Source organism: Lepidochelys kempii, chromosome 6 (genome assembly GCF_965140265.1).
Source record: "Lepidochelys kempii isolate rLepKem1 chromosome 6, rLepKem1.hap2, whole genome shotgun sequence".
Taxonomy (NCBI): domain Eukaryota; kingdom Metazoa; phylum Chordata; order Testudines; family Cheloniidae; genus Lepidochelys; species Lepidochelys kempii.
The window spans coordinates 113240955-113258979 of record NC_133261.1 but is presented as its reverse complement, the minus strand read 5'-3'; the positions used below and the strand labels follow the sequence as shown (position 1 = coordinate 113258979).

The following is an 18025-nucleotide window of genomic DNA, read 5'->3' as shown; positions in this document are numbered from 1 at the left end:
TTCAGCTGAAAGATGGAAATCGCTTGCAGGACACTGGAGAATGATTTCTAGCACTGCTGAATCTGAAAGACCTTTTGTGGCTGTGACATGATATTAACAGAAAATAATTTTTTATTGTTGAGGTGATCTTGGTGGGTTTTATTGCTGCTTTTATATAAGTAGCTCTAAACCACAATGACAGGTAATTAACATAAAATTTATCATTTATCATAAGAACTGCATACTCTTTTACACGGGGTCTTGATTTCATTTTATGTACAGTACTCTATGTGCTGACATCACCAATGACATACAGTAGCCATAGCAATGCAAAGCAAGGTGATAAACAGCATTTTACAAACAAAGGGAATAAATTCTGTTCTAATGGATGAGTCACCTACTCTGAGCCTTAAAATTCTTTTAGCGATGAATTAAGAGATACATTTACATTCCCTTGGCTTTAATTGAGCTAGAATGTACTAATTAAAAAAGTAGCAAAATCTATTCTTGCTTTTCTGTGAAAAACCTAGATGCAGAGAACATTCTCTCAAATGCAATCAGTCAAATTTTAAACTAAATGTGATGAAGACACAGCAACAATTCCATGCTCTGTTGGTATAATCCCGTCCCAATTTCGTTTTGGAGGCACTAGCAAACAAACAAGCTTTGTCTTTCTGCTGGTGATGCTACTTAAAAAGGTCAGTGGGGTAAAGAGCACTAAACTGTTTGACAAATGATGAGCCTCTTATCACATGAGTGAATACATAGAGAGAATGTCATAACTATGTTTAAAAACAATATAAGAAATTGCTTTTTTACACAGGCGTTAACCTGTGGAATTCACTGTCAAAAGATAGCACTCAGGCCAAGAAGAGCTTCAGCTTCAAAAACATTAGACACTTATATGGCTAATAAGAACATCCACAGTCACATAAGACATGTTAATATTTCATAAACAGGGTAAACACACTTCAGGGCAAAAACCACCACAAATTAGGACTAAATCTCCCCATGAGCAGGTATTGTCCATTCCAGGATTTCTTGCACCTTCTTCTGAAACATCTGGTACCTGTCACTGCTGGATATATGATATCAGACTGGATGGGCCGCTGCTCTGATCTAAACAACTCTGAAATGGTTGTACACTTGGTTTAATGGAGGCTGCAGCTAGGGCAGGGATAGAAATAGCTCAGTATCACTGGCAACTTGCCAGGAACCTTGCTCTTAAATTGGATGTACGTATACTATACGTTTCTATTAAAGATGAATGAAAGCTAGATACTTGTACTTGCATGTACCTCGATAGAAGAACTGAAATGGCGGTTTTAGTTCCCCTCTATAAACCTGTCATCAATCAGCTTTGGCCTCCCCTTGCAATTCCCAGCTGCATTTCATGACTCTGTGAGTATCTGGCTCTCTGGTATCATGTAGGGTGTCACAGTCCAGTGAATCTTCAAATAACTGTAGAGTTCTCAGACTTCATGCTCCTCTCGCTGGCATCAACACTTCCTCCGTTGATTTCGAAGAAGTTAATCCAGATTTACACCAGAGTGCAAGAGCAGCATTAGACCCACTACGTGTTTGTATACCAGTGCCACTAGAATACGTTTCAAGAGAGGGACCATGATGCGGCACAGCCATTCCAGAAGATTACAGTACCGACACTGGAAGCATTTGTTTGCAGCACTCAGACAAACTCGAGGGTGAACAGTCATCTGTTTCAGATATTTCATTGTGCTTCAGGAAGAGACCCTGTATGATACTGCCAAATTTTTGCAGTTGACAGACAGAACCATATAGTTCACTCTCTGACTCAATGAGGTTTTTTTTCTTTTTTTTTTCTTCTTTTTTTTTTAACAAAAAGCTAAGACTGAAATTGAGAGCAAAGGCTTTCAGACTGTCAGGATAGGAGCAAATATGACCCTGAGATAAATGCCAGGAAGGTCTTTTGATTCTTAGGAAAAAACAGGAAAGGAAGGGAGAGCAAGATAACAGCAACAGCTTCTAAACTGGAGTGATAAATAATAAACACAGGACAATGAAATGAGTAGTATATTACCTTTAATCACATGAATGGATGTCGTTTCCAAAAACTGTCTCTGCTGCCAATGTTCACTTTGGTGATGAAGTGTCTCTCAGAGTCAAATCCTAAATGTATCTGAAAGAGACAACATTAGAGAAAATCAAAAAATGCAATGAAAATGACAAAGCTGGCAGAGCCCGGTATGAAAGATTACTACTATAAACTTCATGCTTCAGAGGGAGGAGGCAGAAACTCCTACTTTGGAGGCTTGTATAATTTTCAATGCCAAATGGAAATCAATCTTGATTAGGAAACAGCTATTAGCAAATCCTAGTGAATTACTGAGGCAGTTAATACTCTAGAGCCCCCCAAAGGCTGTTGGTTCAAATAGCTTTGCATTTGACTCTTCATGACTAGAGAACCTTAGTCCCTAATCAGAAGCAAAGCCACATGCTCGTTATTGAAACTGGGACACGCTTTGATTCTTACACATAGGAATTTTGGTTTTATGAGGGAAAACAGCTAGTAAGTAGTAACAATAGTGTAAGTCATTTAGTTTAGTATTGACAATGTGCTTGGTGCAGTACAAAACATAAAGTAAAGACATTCCCTGCCCAAAGAGCCATCAATCAAGAAACATAGAAGACACATACTGGGAAACCCAGAGAAGGCGATAATTTAGGGGTTGGGGGGCAGATCTATATTACTGTATTCTTATGGGCATCACAGAAGAAGTGATTTTTAGGAGGAATCTGAATGAGAAGAAGGTGATGCCCTGAACAATGACAGAGTGGCTGCTTGGTGAACTGAGATAGGGCTCCCATTATAGTAACATGCATCACCCATTTTTCTACTTAGTTTTGGGTGTAAAATATTAGCTAAATAGCTTGAAAAGTTACAGTGATGAAAAACAGTACATAGCTGAACTAAACAAACTTTGAGAAATACATTTAGCCCTATGATTTGCCAAAGCTACTTTTATGCCAGCCACAGCTACTTCTTTGGACGTGAAAAAGGCATTTTCCCTGACGTGAATGGCAGTAGTGTATACATTTTATACCCTCCAGTGGTTTGGATTCTGACCCAAGTGATTAAACAAACCTACCTGTTCTGGAGGCCTTTCTGCCAGAATTTATATTCCTGCATTAACTGCACACTGATTTTATTCAAAAAGAGTGGCTAGGCAAAATTGCCTCTTGTGTTCTAAAGTTTCTTCTCTTGCTAGAGCCCATGGCTATTGCCTTTAAAGAAGGAGACAGTCTCAGTGTGCTTCTGGTGCAAGCCACGTACCTTAGCATTTCTCTCCAAGTCAACACAGTCCTCTCATATCCCCAGAATTCAGTTCAAAACTGTTTAATTCTTGTCAGGTGATTTTTCACTCCTCTCCAATTATCAGATCAACTTGAGAGAATCGGTTACTCTGTCCCTTAAGAAATTCATGACTGTACTCAATATTTTACTCTTATTTGGAAACTGGACAGCATTCAAAACCTAGTGATCCAATACACCGGTAGGAAGATTTTAATCCCACTGACCACTATAATACTGCTATTAGTAAAACCCATGAAAATGCAGCAAGAACTGACCTATGTTAAATCTCTCCTTTAGAAAAGATTAGATGTTGTAAGGACAGTTATTATACACTGAGTCAGCTATCAGTGACAGAGTAAATGATGTACGCGATTATTAAATGGTTATAGAATTGCTTTCCTCTTGGTCACTGCTATGAATCCAGCACAGGACAGCAGCTCCCTGAAATTATCACATCTGATAGCTGTTCAGTGGCTTATAAGAATCCAGTAGCTTCAGTCCACTCCCTGCAGAACAATTCACCAAAAACACCATCATTACTACCACTTGTCCAGTCTCAGCAGAGAAGCCAGTGATTGAACTGACTGGGACACTGAACTTCTGCCCAGAACAAGGTTGAGCCCCCTTGGCTATGTAACACCTGCCCATGCAGCACCTGCTCTCTGAGGGAGATGTTAAGTCACACCTCTGATGTTAAGTCACATGAAAATTATAATGAGAAAGAATCAACCTAAAAAATGTCCAGTGGAAAGAGACCCAAACCCTCCAGCAAAGCCATATTTAAAACAAACAAACAAAAAAACTCTCTCAGTCTAGAAGTCTTAGAGGGAAATTCTTCCAAAGTACAAAGCAATCAGAATGCCGTTATTCTCTGCGTGGAGATATACTCACTTCATCCAGCAAATAGACATGATTATCTTCTTTGGTTTACATTAAAGGAAACATTAACAAATACCCTTCCTTCAGCAATATTGCTTAATCTTTTAAAACAAGGCACAGCTATTGAGGCCACATGGTGAGCTTTAATGATGTGGAAGCACTGCCTGAAAATGACTCCAATAAAACCCCTCCCTGTTGATCTGCTCTTGTCTCTTATTACACTACCGCACCTCCTTTGCTGTGCCACTGATGCCAGCCTTGAGTGCCAATTTGTCTATATTTGTCACAAATAAGTGTGCACTTTCTTCCACGCTACCCCTTGCACATGGAATGCCCTCCCTGCATTAATCTGCAGACCCATTTCCCGTCCCCTTCTGATGCCCCTCCTCAAGACAACTTCTGCTGTGATGCCTGTAAGGGATCAGCCAAAGGATGATGACTTAGCTAGGCAGCTGTCTGGGATAGCTCCTATTTTATTTTATTTATGTCACAAGAAACCAAAAAATTCAGTTGATCTGAAAACACCAAGTTGTGCAGCAACTGAGCTATGTCACTGGGTGAGCCTGTAATCCTTACCGCCAACCTCCCTTTCTCATCAGCGGTTTGTCATACTCATGTGCCGGGTCTTAGATGCGATTGTAAGATTTCTGGAGCAGGGATTGTGTGTTGTATTGTGCCTAGCACAATGGAGCCTGAATTCTGATTGGAGCCTTTAGGGCACTACTGCAAGAAACATAATAAATATATGAATGATGCCTACAGCATTGCCAAGCGGGACGATTTAATCAGCTCTTCTCTGAAAGGTAGGTTACTCCAAACTCCCCTTGCCTGCAGGCGGATATCCCTCGTACAACTTTTGGGGAGGCAGGAATTCACTCAGGAACCACTCCAATGCACAGATCTATTCACACACCCTTCTCAGCATGGCGAGCTGAACCACAGTGTCCCCGATGGGCACTGTGACTGAGAGTGCAATGACATCAATCCAGGATGCTTAACAAAAGAGCCCTGATTCCCTCAGTAACAAACAGCCCAAACAGCTCCTTCAGCAGAGGTGACGTGTGGGGGAGTATTTGGGGGTCACATGTCCCCCCACCAGATTTGCTGCTTGGCTTGAACTGCGCATGCTCAGTAACATCTCCTGAAGCCACTGCCCTCACTCTTCCTCCCCCCCTTTCCCCTCCCCCCAATCAGCAGGTATGGGTCATCTCTGCCCTTCAGCCTTGGTTCATTAGCCCAGATTAGGTCACCACCTTCCCTTTGGGCCATGACTGATTTGTACGTCCAATGCCCAGCAAGCATCTCTGGCCACAAAGCAAGGCAGCTGGCTGGGCCTGTCTCCTGGTCCAAAGCTCAGCCTCTGGGCCTGCTGTCCCAAATGGTGATTTCTAGAGTGGCATTTCCATCCTCCAGAAGGAAAAGAGCTGGCAGCAGGAAGCAGGGGTGGGATTTGCAACCAGCTCTCTAGCCTCCGCAGGTGGATTGAAGCCAGTTGCTCCTTTGGGCTCCGCCCCTAACCAGTCAGAGCTGTGGGGGCAGGGCTGGCCTTCCCATGTGGGGGAGCGGGCGGCTCCGTGATGGTCTGTGGCAGATTAACTACAGTATTGGCAACCCCGAAGGTTCAAAAAGTCATGAGCCAGACACCAAAATGCCATGAGATTGGCCAAAAATCATTCAATCTTTACAACAGATTATACTGTGCTTTTGGGGCCGTCTTTTGATTCTTGAACTCCCCCTGCCCATCCCCAGGGCGTGGGTAACTTAGTGTTGCCAACTCTCCCAGGTTTATTAAGGTGATTTTGGCCCCCCCAAGGGCGATCATCCATCCATCCCTTATTTCAAGAGATTGTTCCTTATTTCATTGATTTTCCCCCGAGGGTGACCACCCATCCCTTATTTAAGATGTATTGAAATGTATTAAACCTGGTAAGTACCATTTCAAACAGTAAATTGAAGCTTATGATAATTGCATTGTATACTTGAGGGCAGTAGAAATTTACACTTGAGAGAAAAATACATGCTATGCTAAAGGAAATGGTGTAAAATAAAAGCATTCTCCCTTATTTTTCATGTGGTTTTCCCTTATTTCCATTCAGCAAAGTGGTTCACCCTATCTCACCCCCACATCTGCTCATCCCCCTACCCAGCAACTAATTCTGCCCCAATCCCTAAATCAATCCTGCTCCCCCTAATCCCCCCACATCTGTCTGTCCACTAGCTCCTGATCATTTCTGCCCCCACATCTTCCCCCGCAACTCCTCCAATCAGTTCTGACACCCCTGTTGCCTCACATCTGCTTATCCTGCAGTTTCACAGGTTTTTCACTCCACTCTCCTGGGCCCATGGATGGGGGAGCTGCAGAGGGTCCCGTCCCCCTTCTCAGGCCAGGCATTGCAGGGAAGCAGGAGCAAAGGAGCCGCCCTGTTGCACACAGAAGATGAGGAGAGTGTGGAGATGCTGGGCTCTTTCTGTTCACTCTCCCCCCTTCTGGGAGAATAGCATCAGCTCCTGAGGAGAGGAAGAGACCACAGCCTGCAACCTGCAGCAGCTCTGATTGGCTGCTCTTCCCCAGGAGGCAGGCAAGTGGAGACGGCCAGGCTGAAATTCACAAGGGGGCAGGAGCCTCTCATGTCATCATGAGACTGCCGGCTGAGAGTCCATGACTCATGAAAAAATCGTGAGAGTTGGCAACACTCACAGACTCATAAACTTTAAGGCCAGAAGGGACCATCATGATCATCTAGTCTGACCTGCAGATTGCAGGCCACAAATCCTCACCCATCCTCTGCTGCAGAAGGCCTATAACCTCTGGCTGAGTTACTGAAATCCTAAAATCCTGATTTAGGACTTGAAGTTACAGAATCCACCATTTACACTAGTTCAAACCAGCAAGTGATTCATGCCCCATGCTGCAGAAGAAGGCGAAAAAACCCCCCAGGGTCCCACCAATCTGACCAGGGGGAAATTCCTTCCTGACCCCAAATATGGTGATTAGTTAGACCCTGAGCATGTGGGCAAGACCCATCAGCCAGATACCTGGGAAAGAATTCACTGTAGCAACTCAGAGCCCTCCCCATCTAGTGTCTCGTCTTTGGCCACTGGAGATACTTGCTAACAGCAGTCATGGATGGCCCATATGCCATAATGCCACCCCCTCCATAAATTTATCAAGCTCAGTCATAAAATAAGCTAGGTTTTTTTGCCCCCACTACTCCCCTTGGAAGGCTGTTCCAGAACTTCACTCCTTTGATTATTATAAACCTTTGTCTAATTTCAAGCCTAAACTTATTGATGGCCAATTTATATCCATTTGTTCTTGATCCAGCACTGGCCCTTAACTGAAATAACTCCTCTCTCTCACTGGTGTTGATCCCTCAGATGTATTTATAGTGAGCGATCATAGCTCCCCTCATCCTTCCCTTTGTTAAGCTAAACAAGCCAAGCCCCTTAAGTTTCCTCCCGTAATGTAAGTTCTCCATTACTCAGACCATCCTAGCAGACCCTCTCTGTACCTGTTCCAGTTTGAATTAATCTTTTTAAACATAGGAGACCAGAACTGCACACAGTATTCCAGGTGAAGTCTCACCAGTGCCTTGTACAGTACTTCCCTATCTCTACAGATGCATCTTAGGATTGCATGAACCTTTTTCACAGTCGCATCACATTGGCAGCTCATAGTCATCCTGTGACTGACCCATTCCTCCAGGTCTTTCTCCTCCTCTGTCATTTCCGACTGATACATCCATAGTTTATAGCAAAAGTTCTTGTTGTTTGTCTGCAAATGCATGACCCTTCACTTCGCACTATTAAATTTCATCCAATTTCTATTACTCCAGTTGTCAAGGTCCTTCAGATCTTCTTGTGTCCTCCTCCATATTGGCAATACCTCCCAATTTTGTGTCATCTGCAAATTTTATTAGCACACTCCCACTTTTTGTGCCAAGATCATGAATGAAAAGATTAAATAGGATGAGTTCCAAGAACAATCCCTGAGGAAGTCCACTAGTAACCTGCCTCAAGCCTGAGAGTTCACCTTTCTGTATGATCCGTTATAGTCTCCCCTTTAACCAGTACCTTATCCACCTTTCAATTCTTGTATTAATCCCCATAATCTCCCATTTAACTAATAATTTCCCATGTGGAGCTGTATCAAATGCTTTACTAAAATCCAGGTAGATTACATCTACTGCATTTCCTTTGTCTCGAAAATCAGTTAACTTCTCAAAGAAAGAGATCAGGTTTGTCTGACATGATTTACCTTTCATAAAACCATTCTGTATTTTATCCCAATTATCATTTACCTCTGTGCTTTACTCTGTCTTTCAAAATTTGTTCTAAGACCCTGAATACAATTAATGCCAAAGTAATCGGCCTGTAGTTTCTCAGGTCACTTTCCTCCCCGCCCCCTTTCTTAAATATTGGTACTATATTTACAATTCTCCAGTCACAGTGTGTGACCCCAAAGTTTATGGATTCATTAAAAATCTGTGCTATTGGGCTTGAAATTTCATGTGTAAATTAACTTAAAATTGCAAAACTGAAATTCCCAATACTCATGTTCTATCAATGCAATTGAAATAAAAGGTGGTGAACTTTTTTAAGCTTAGGTGCCTAAAGTTGGAATCCTAAGTAAAAGTGCCCCTGTTTGCCAGGTGCTAAGCACCTGCAACTCCTACTAATTTCAATGAGAGCTGTGGATTCTTGACATGTCTAAAAGTCAGTCCACCTTTATTTAGGCACCTAGATATGCACGTAACAGCCACACCTCAGCCAACTCAGTACAAAACTGTTAGCCTGCTCACCAAAAGCTTTCCAGGTATCCTAGACAATAGAAAAATGATTATTACAGAAGTGACCTGTAAGAATATTAGCAAGACTGATCATCCAACACATTTAATAATAATAAATAAAAGTTTAACATCAGATTAACAGCTCTTTTACAGGACAGGTATTTCCCTTCCATATTCTCCATCCTCTTTATGATTCTCAAGTAAATAAATCTTCCATATAACAGTAATGGAAATATTAACAGCCTAACAATATTGCATTGAAGTTTCACCTTGTTATAAATAGCTGTAAATTGGCCGTATAGAGTTATTTGACATGCAAATTTATTTAAAAAGTCACTGCAGGAACTGTGCTGCCATACGATGAGCTTTACTGACTATTTAAATAGTACTCAGGGGTTCCACACCCTCTCCCCTCTGTAAAGGTGCACAGTAGCTCCATATATGGTTTAACTGTAAACAATGTAATCTTGGAGCTCAATCCTGCTATCTTGTACACAAAGCTACCACTGACTTTCAATGGAGTTTTGAGTGCACAATGATTTCAAGACTAGGCCCTTTGCCTCCCACTTCCTTACCCCACTTAACAGCTCTGTAGAATGGCAAGCATTTCTCTGGCCAACAGGGTGTTCTCTTCATTTTCATTACAAAAAGCTACTGACTGAGAAGAAAACTGAAATAAAGCTGATGTGGAAATATAACGTTAAAGCGGAGAAGCCATGATTTGCTGCTAAGTGTGTCCAAACTGGAGAGCCTCAGTAAACAACAGGGAATTTTGGACAGTGACTGAAAATGAGTATTTGGGTATCAACCAATTTACTCAATAAAAGAAGGAAGGAGATGCATTATTTTTGGCAGATTTCTCTGCAGAAGGTAAAGTCTGTCAATTTTGCAAAGCCTGGGAGTGATCGCTGGCTGAGTTGCAATTGTTGTGGCAAATGAAGAACAAAAAAAACCATGAGATGCTCATCCAGGAGAAGGAGGGTACATTCAGTTTTCTAGTGCCAGGTGTTTCTGCATAGCCAGTTCTTTTGTGCCTTGTTTAAGACTGATTCATCCTACGCTATTATCCTAGATAGCTTCTGGGTTTACTGATCTTTTCCCATTAGCATTGTTTCCATTATCAGCTATACAAGCTTTTTTTCCCCAGTTCATCTTTCTTAATGTATTCATTATAAAATCTCAATACCGACCAGGAAACAAAAAGTGGTTGTTGTCAGACCACCTCTAAGGTCTAAAAACTTCAGTTGACACGTGTTATCGACAGCTGAATGTGAATGTAAGATTAATATTATTAACAGTATTTTAACTTCCATTCACTCTTGTCTTCCCATCCATCACTTAACTGATGATCTTTAAATATTCAAATTCTCTCTTAAGTCTCATCAAACAAGAAGATTATGTTAAATCATGGCTTTGAAAGGAAGAAGAAATGCAGACAGTGTACTACCGATGTCAAGAAAGAAACCAGTAGATAATTCCCCCTCTGGTGAACTCTGGAAAAAGTTAACTATTTCTTCTTTGGGCTAGTTTCTGATCTCCACCCCTCTCAGCACTAAATGCAGTTTTATACTTTCAAATTATGCTCTTTGTATTTCCAGGTGTTTGTACTCTCTTCCCGCACACCTTGCCACTGTTTAAAATCTTGAACAATGCTCCCCTTTTCCTTAGTATTCATTGTAAGTAAGTACTGTAAGCACTAAACAGATTATTAATTCAGCCTACTCAATGGTTTGGTTCTTGCAGATGGAGAAATTCTGCATTTGCAACTTGTTTACTTATTTTAATTTAACATCTTTTGAGCTGTGCAAGCAGGGCACTTCCCACCACTATCACGTGTCCCTTCTGGGATCAATGGTTTCTACCCCAAGCTCAGGACACCATTCCACCACTTCTGTTCAAGTATTGCTTGTAGATAGATACAGTATTTGATTGGAAGGTCTTTTAGAATCCTCACAATGAGGTTGTTCAGGAGATGTGCTACAAGTGCAAAGAAAGCTATTTGCAGTTGCAACCATGCTGCTTTGGGCAGGGAGTTTGTCTGATCTCATAAAGTTGACTGGGATGGGCTAGGCAGTAGTATTTGGATGGAAGATCGCCAAGGTATTCTGCAGGAAGTGGTACTGTGTGTTTAGTGTGGGTATACGTTTTTTCCCCCCCATATCAACGCTGATTATATATTTGTACTGAACTGTATCTTAGGCACTTGGATGCCTAAGATATCACCTTGTGGATGAGATGTAAAAACTCCTGACCACTTGTGGTTATTAGAAACTCATGGCACTTCTGCAGGAGCTGGAGGACTAGCTTCAGTGTCCTGGAAAACTTCCAAGTTGAATCAGTACCTACCTTTGATCCTGCACCCTACAGTTTTGATGGAGACCACTTCCTTCTTCTCCACCTATCCTAAGCTGTTAAACAGTGGGAAACATTAGACAGTTTTCTTGTTTCCTCTGGCTGTACTTCTGTGATAGATGGATGTGCATTTTATAAAGTTCTTTGGGATCCAAGGAGCTATGTAAATGTAAATTAGTCTTATAACATGGACCACTGAATTGAGATTTACACATGTGTGAGAGATCTTGCTTAAACCTCCCACTTCTGTTTGGATGCAAATATTTTTCCTAAGCAACCGAGACAAGTGAAATGTGTGTCAGAGTCTGGAGGTTAGATATCTGTTCTATTCTTTCATTTCAGAAGGTGCTCTGGTCTCTTCCCTCCCACACTGTACTTGAGTTCTCCTCTCCACAAGTCCAGAGCTGCCTTCCTCTTCACAGCTTCCTGTGTTAGGTATAAGATGTTGATTTCTCTGAAAAAGCAGCAGCAAGCTAAAATGACTCGATGTGGAGGAGCAGCATTTCGGAATGAGACATAGCATGGAGTTCTAGAAAGTGAAAGGGGGTAGGAGGCTTCTATTTCTGGAGTGTGCTGCTCTCTCTTTGCTAACTTCATGAAGAGCTAGTTTTTACTTTTTTCTGTACCAGTCTCCAGATCAGCTAGCAGTGTAAGATCAACTCGGTCAGAGTTTTGCCACTGTTGATCTACAAAGTATTGGTTTGGGGCCTCCAAAGAGCTGGCAAGTCACTCTACTCAGTCTCACTAGTTTTTGTGGTTGTATTGTGAGTCTAATGATATTTAGTGTTTTTCTTAAAGCCTCAGCTCCTGGAGTCCTGTGATTACATGAGAATCTGAACTTTCTTTTCTTTTTTTTTAGTAAGTGTCTAGCCCTCCCGCTTGCAGAGTAAAGCTGGAAAAGTGAATCCTAACCACTCAAAAATAATAATAAATAAAACAGAAGGAAAATTCAAAATGTATTTTAAAAAACCTCATGGCCTCTGGGGGTGGCCTGACTCATGGTTTTTGAACACATAGGATTGGCAATACCGCTTGATACTCCTCTTTTCCAGATGTTTTACAGGCACTTAAGTTTGTGAACCCTTGATCTCAACACTTAATTACAGGAGCTTTCTGAAGAAGGTACTCCACAGGGGCAGGGGACAGGAAGAGAGGAAGCAAGGGCAGCAAGCCAGCATGAGCAGAGGCAGGAGGAGGGCCAGGCAGCAGGGAAGCAATATGCAGAGGAGCAGAGGGAGAGAGAAATGGAGCAGATGGGAAGAGTGACTAAATGAATTTCTCTGAATGCTAGTAGGCCTCAGTATCATGGAAATCTCCACAGACTCCACATAGAACTGTGGATCTGTGCCAAGGGAAGGATTTTTGCCATTCAATACAGGAACTGGTTGACGCGAGAGGACCTCATTAAAAATCAACCCCATAGATACTAAAGATAAGCCTCAACAAGCTGTTGATACATTTTTACAGATATGTGTTCTGTTACTTGCTGTACAAATAACATCTCTGTTGAGAACTTACTTTTGGAATCTGAAAATGCCCTTAATGAGCAGCATGTTCCTACACTTCACTTGTCACTGCAGAGAACGCTGTGGGCTTCCTGGTTTGTTCAAGAAGTATCACACACCAAACAGTTTACAAATGAGCATATAAACCCTCCTAATTCAAAGCACAAGCCAACTGGTCATTAAATGGGGTTAGGGAGAAACTTCCAATAATTCCATAATTATCCACGATGGGGTTTCTTGCACCTTCCTTGAATGAAGCTGGTACTTCTTTTTTTTTTGACACTGTTTGAGGCAGGACACTGGACACGCATTAGGGCGGTCCCACACCTTGTAGTTGCTTTGGGAGTTGACAGCAGACAAGATTCTGTTCCGCCTCCTCTACTTAACAGGGTCCTAATTTTAGTGCTTCTGATCAACAGAACAGGTGGTTGTCCTGGCTGACTCTTCTGTTCTTTAGAGCATGGAAACTGGATTCCCATACTTCACTACTTGTCAATTCTTCTGGATTGTCCCAGTATTAGATAGCATTTCCACTAGCAGAAGAATGTATGCATGTCAGAGCATCAGCACAGACTAGGCAATTAGTAGAAGGAAAAGTAGTCTGAGATGGATTCCAAATTGTCTGTTCTCTTTTTGGAAGGCATCATGAAAGAATGTTCCAGTTTGTCCATCACACAAAGTGCAGATTTATAGGTAACAGAATTAGGACAAGAGCAGGTTAGACATATGGAATTGCAGTTACCTCAAAGATGAAAACTAGGTATTTCCGTATAATTCCCTATATGATCTCTGATATATGCAATGAGGTACGATAGACACTACACTACGATCTTGTAACCAGGAGCCTTTTAGTTCAGAGTTTAATATAGCCAAAGTATTTGAACAGAAATGTAAAAGATTGGCCTTAAAAAGGAGACTATGCAATGCAAGTCTATGCAAGAACAAAGATACAGACTCGGCTCTTAATGTAATTAACAGAAGAATGGAAAGTGTCACGATACCATCTCTCAGCACTAGGGATAGAGGAGTTTTTTCTTTCTGATTTAAAAATCGAAAGCTCAGCAACAAGAATTAAATTGAATTTCCAAAGTACTAAACATTGCCACATTCTGAGTCGGCTAACATGGGAATGCAATGTGCTGTCCCAGAAGGGGTAGTCCAGTTGCATATAGCAGGCAACACATGGAAAAAATAAAGAAGGGAAACTATTTTTTTTAAAAAAAACAACAACACTGCCTGAGTCTTGAAATAAGCCATGAAATCTAAAAGCACACATGCTTAAACACTGCAAAGGGCCACCCTTCCAACCAGTTTCCAAACATGCACCTGAAAGATCTGCAGGTCTGTTTGACGTACATTAGTCACTCAGTCAGCATGGGCAAATGCACATGCCCACTCAAGACTGTGGGCACACTGACAGACATTAATTGGAAATTCATGCAATTTGTTACAAATATTACAGAGGTTTGAACAGATGTGCTGTACTTTCAAAACTTTACTGACTTCTAACATAATGTGACTGCAGATTCTTTGTCAGTACACCCATACAACCCCATTGACAGCAACAGGCTTGCAAAGTTGTAGCACAGCAAAATTTGGCCCACACTGCTGACAAGAGATCTCCTGTTGTTGTTATTTGGATTATGGTGGCACACACAATATGCTAGGTGCTTTCCAAACATATAATAAGATGCAATCCCTTCCCCAAAGTGTTCACAATCAAAGAAAGAACAAAGGATGAGGGAGAGGGAGAAGACATACTTCTGTTCAAATTAAAAAATGGTTGTGGCAATTACCCCACTTTCCTTGTATTTAGTCATTATTAGTTGCCAGTTTCTATAGGCCTCCTAGTAGAAGGGAGTCTTGGGGAGGGATTTGAAAAAGGAAAGGGTGGTGGATTTATTCACACATATGTGCATGCACATACTTTTAGAAAGGACAAGGAAGTCATTTCACTGTGTATGATACTCTGCAGATCTGATAGCTGATCTATGCAAAAACATGTTGCTCAATACAAAGAGATCATTGTGAGGAAGAGAGAAGATAGTGACTGTATTTGCACATTCATTATTCTACTAAAGTAATGTACCAGAGAAGTTGGAGAAAATACCACATGATTGACATATTGTCAAGCCACATCAGGAAAGCAAGGAAACCATGTCAAATAGTTCCTTGTTTTTCTTCTTTGTAATCATAAGATTGACTCTTGCATTTAAAATGGAATAATAATTATTAGAATATTGAGCTACGTGCTGCATTCTTTTCTGGGGACCAAATGTATTGCTCATAAAGCTAAGGGACATAAAACACAGGCTTTGGAAGGGGTTTTGTGCAGGCATGCAGCGTGCAAGCTTCCCCGTGTCCAGCTCTGCCAAGTACGCTTCAGTCCAGAAAACGGCTATTTTGTTCTTGGGCTTCTTTCAAGATTGCTTATAGTGCCAAACTATAGGGCGGATTTGTAATGCAGACAAATTAGGGCTATGATGTGAGTACACTCTGCTGTGTCCCAATCCACTACATCAACTAGTTCATAGTATTTTAGTAAAGATGTCAGCCAACAAAACCTACTAAAAAGAGAAAGCTGCCCTGAAGGCGTATGTCCAGTACAACTTGCTTTTTTTAGCTAGAAGGTTTATTCTATCACACTTTTAGCCTAACTCTCCCCCAGTGACTGAGGCCATACTCAGAAAAATACAAACAGATCTCTGTACCAAATAAATGAAAACTTTTGTGGTATTTTTCATTTGGCAATCTCTGGGATCATATGAAAACATTCACACTTCATGCTCAGAGTAATCATTATCCCTGCTTACATGGAATAGTAGACTCATTATTTCTATAAATGAAATTATAATTGTGATATTTGCTAATTTAATGGAAAGCACCAGAACTCAGGATACTTTTAATCAGAGTATCCAAACTACAAGTAAAAGCCTAGTCTTTTAAAAGTTACATTTTGTTACCTTTCAAAATTCATCTTGCAAATGGTGAAATAAATGAGTAGCTAAGATAATCACCAACCAAAGTCTCTTGATGCTATTAGAAAAAGAGTATCTGTGGCACCTTAGAGACTAACGAATTTATTTGAGCATAAGCTTTCGTGAGCTATAGCTCACTTCATCGGATGTATCAGATGAAGTGAGCTGTAGCTCACGAAAGCTTATGCTCAAATAAATTTGTTATTCTCTAAGGTGCCACAGATACTCCTTTTCTTTTTGCGGATACAGACTAACACGGCTGCTACTCTGAAACCTGTCTTGATGCTATTGTTATTCATCATGGTTCCTTCAAACCTAGGCCATCCAGCTACCAAATGGGATTTTTTTAAAAGTATGCACTGACAATAACCATTCTTTAGTTAATCCTGCTTAACCTCCTTTGCTGGGTAAAAGAACTATATTTAAAAGGGGGGAAAGCAATGCACATGCAATTGTTATTCCTTCCTTCACACACAACTTACGATGCACGTAACTATTTACAAGCAGTAAAAGACAATTTCTAAGATGTTCCAGTATATTATATGCACTCATCTATATACACACTTCCTAAATTTCACTGCATAACTCCTAAGTAGTTGGAGCTAAAGAAGACCACATATGGTTGCGAATAGCGATAGGTTACAATTATTCCTTAAGTGGTTTATGCCCAGAAATTGTAGGTATAAACTTTTGACTGTTGTTGATGCCATTATCAGTGTTGTCAGATTCTATGATTTCTAGGGGGGGTTCTATTTCCAGGTGGTGCAGAATATCCTCTGCAGAGAGCTGTTAGAAGTGTAATCTCCTTCCTTTGAAGTATTTGGGACCTATGACTACAACTCCCATTAATGGGAGTTTGAGATATAAATCTACCATACACCGAGGGGAAGCGTGGCCGATGTATTTAATTATAGGTCCGTGTGAACTGATGGGTAGCAGACCGCAGCCACAAGTGTCTTGTGCGTGATCATTCCTACACAGAATGAAAATAAAGAGAGCTGCCTGCCCCTTTCTGTTTATACCATACCACATTGTGCCCTTATCTTGAATAAAAATAGCCTTTTGGGTTGCCAAGAAATCGAATCGAATTCTCCCTCCAGTGAGGTTGCTCTGGGCTGCCTCCACGCCACGGCTGCGTCCTGTCCTTGCTTCGGCCCCCTTGCCCTGCCTTGGCTTCCTGCCCCAAGCGCCTTCCCTGCCTGCGCCTCCTACTCCAGTTCCTGCCCCAGCCCTAGTCGGGGTTCCCCGGCGCGCGAGAAGCTCCGGAGTCCGGCTCCTTGCCCGGGCAGAGCGGCCCCAGCCCTCCCGCCGCCACCCGTCCTCCAGCGCTGCCCGGGACCGCGCCACTGCGCTGCCCCAGCGAGCCCCGAAAGCGCAGCGGCTCCCGCGGCTCACCTGCTGCTGCGGTGCGAGGCGCCCAGTCGCCTCCGCGCGTCCCAGCCCGGGCTGCCCGGTGCAGCAGGGAAGCTGCGAGGAAATGGCCAGCAGCTGCCGCTTTGTGCCGCTAGGAGAGAGGCACAGCTCCAGGCAGGCAGGCAGCCCTCTACCTCCCATGCACAGGAACAGAGGGAGCCTCCGCTCCTCAGCGCATCCACATCATCAGTGACCAGCGGCTGGCACCGCGCTGCTGCGGCCGCTGCACCTCCTCGCATGCAAACGAGCTCCGCCGCTCCCGGGGCCAGGAAACCCCTCCCCTAGGCTGAGTGCGGGCAGAGTTCGTGACTCGGCGGCGCGGGAGCCACGGGCCCCGGCAACAGTGGGGCTGAGCCGCCCCAGCTCCCCACGTCCTCCCCCGCCCAGGCTTCGTGTGGAAGCTCCTGAGTTTGGAAGGCAGGCAGGAGGAGACTGAGCGACGTGATTTTCAAACTGCAGGCCCCACGGAAAAGTCCTACATAGCACACTGAGCAGCGCGTGGTTGCTTTGCTACAGGTTTGTGTTAAACCGTCCTGTCGACTTTAACAGGGAAAATATATATATTTTTGCTATAGAAATTTGTGGGATGGTTTTTGAAAATGCCTACAGGCAGACATTGTTGTAGCCTGTTGGTGCCAGGGTTTTAGAGAGACATAAGCGGAAGATCATGCTCTGTGAAATTCTAGAGGATATTTAATGTAACTTTAATAAAATCCGCTGTTTGTACCGAACCCTCTCGATTTAAACATCTTTTACATTTTACAGGACTTTTCCATAAAGGAAGCAGCAAAGCTA

General features: G+C 42.5%; 1 protein-coding gene and 1 long non-coding RNA gene across 3 annotated transcripts in view; one reads left to right on the top strand and one right to left on the bottom strand.

Moving 5' to 3' along the window:
- Positions 1–17587, bottom strand: part of LBHD2 (LBH domain containing 2) — a 29946-nt gene extending 12359 nt beyond the window's left edge. The window contains exons 1-2 of the mRNA XM_073349718.1: positions 17213–17587; positions 2039–2137 (exon numbers count right to left, since the gene is read on the bottom strand). The gene's annotated coding sequence lies outside the window, so the exon portion shown is untranslated. The remainder of the gene's footprint in view (positions 1–2038; positions 2138–17212) is intronic.
- Positions 17140–18025, top strand: part of LOC140913396 (uncharacterized) — a 47497-nt gene continuing 46611 nt past the window's right edge. For both annotated transcript variants that reach the window (XR_012159574.1, XR_012159575.1), the window contains exon 1: positions 17140–17746. This is a non-coding gene — a long non-coding RNA (uncharacterized lncRNA). The remainder of the gene's footprint in view (positions 17747–18025) is intronic.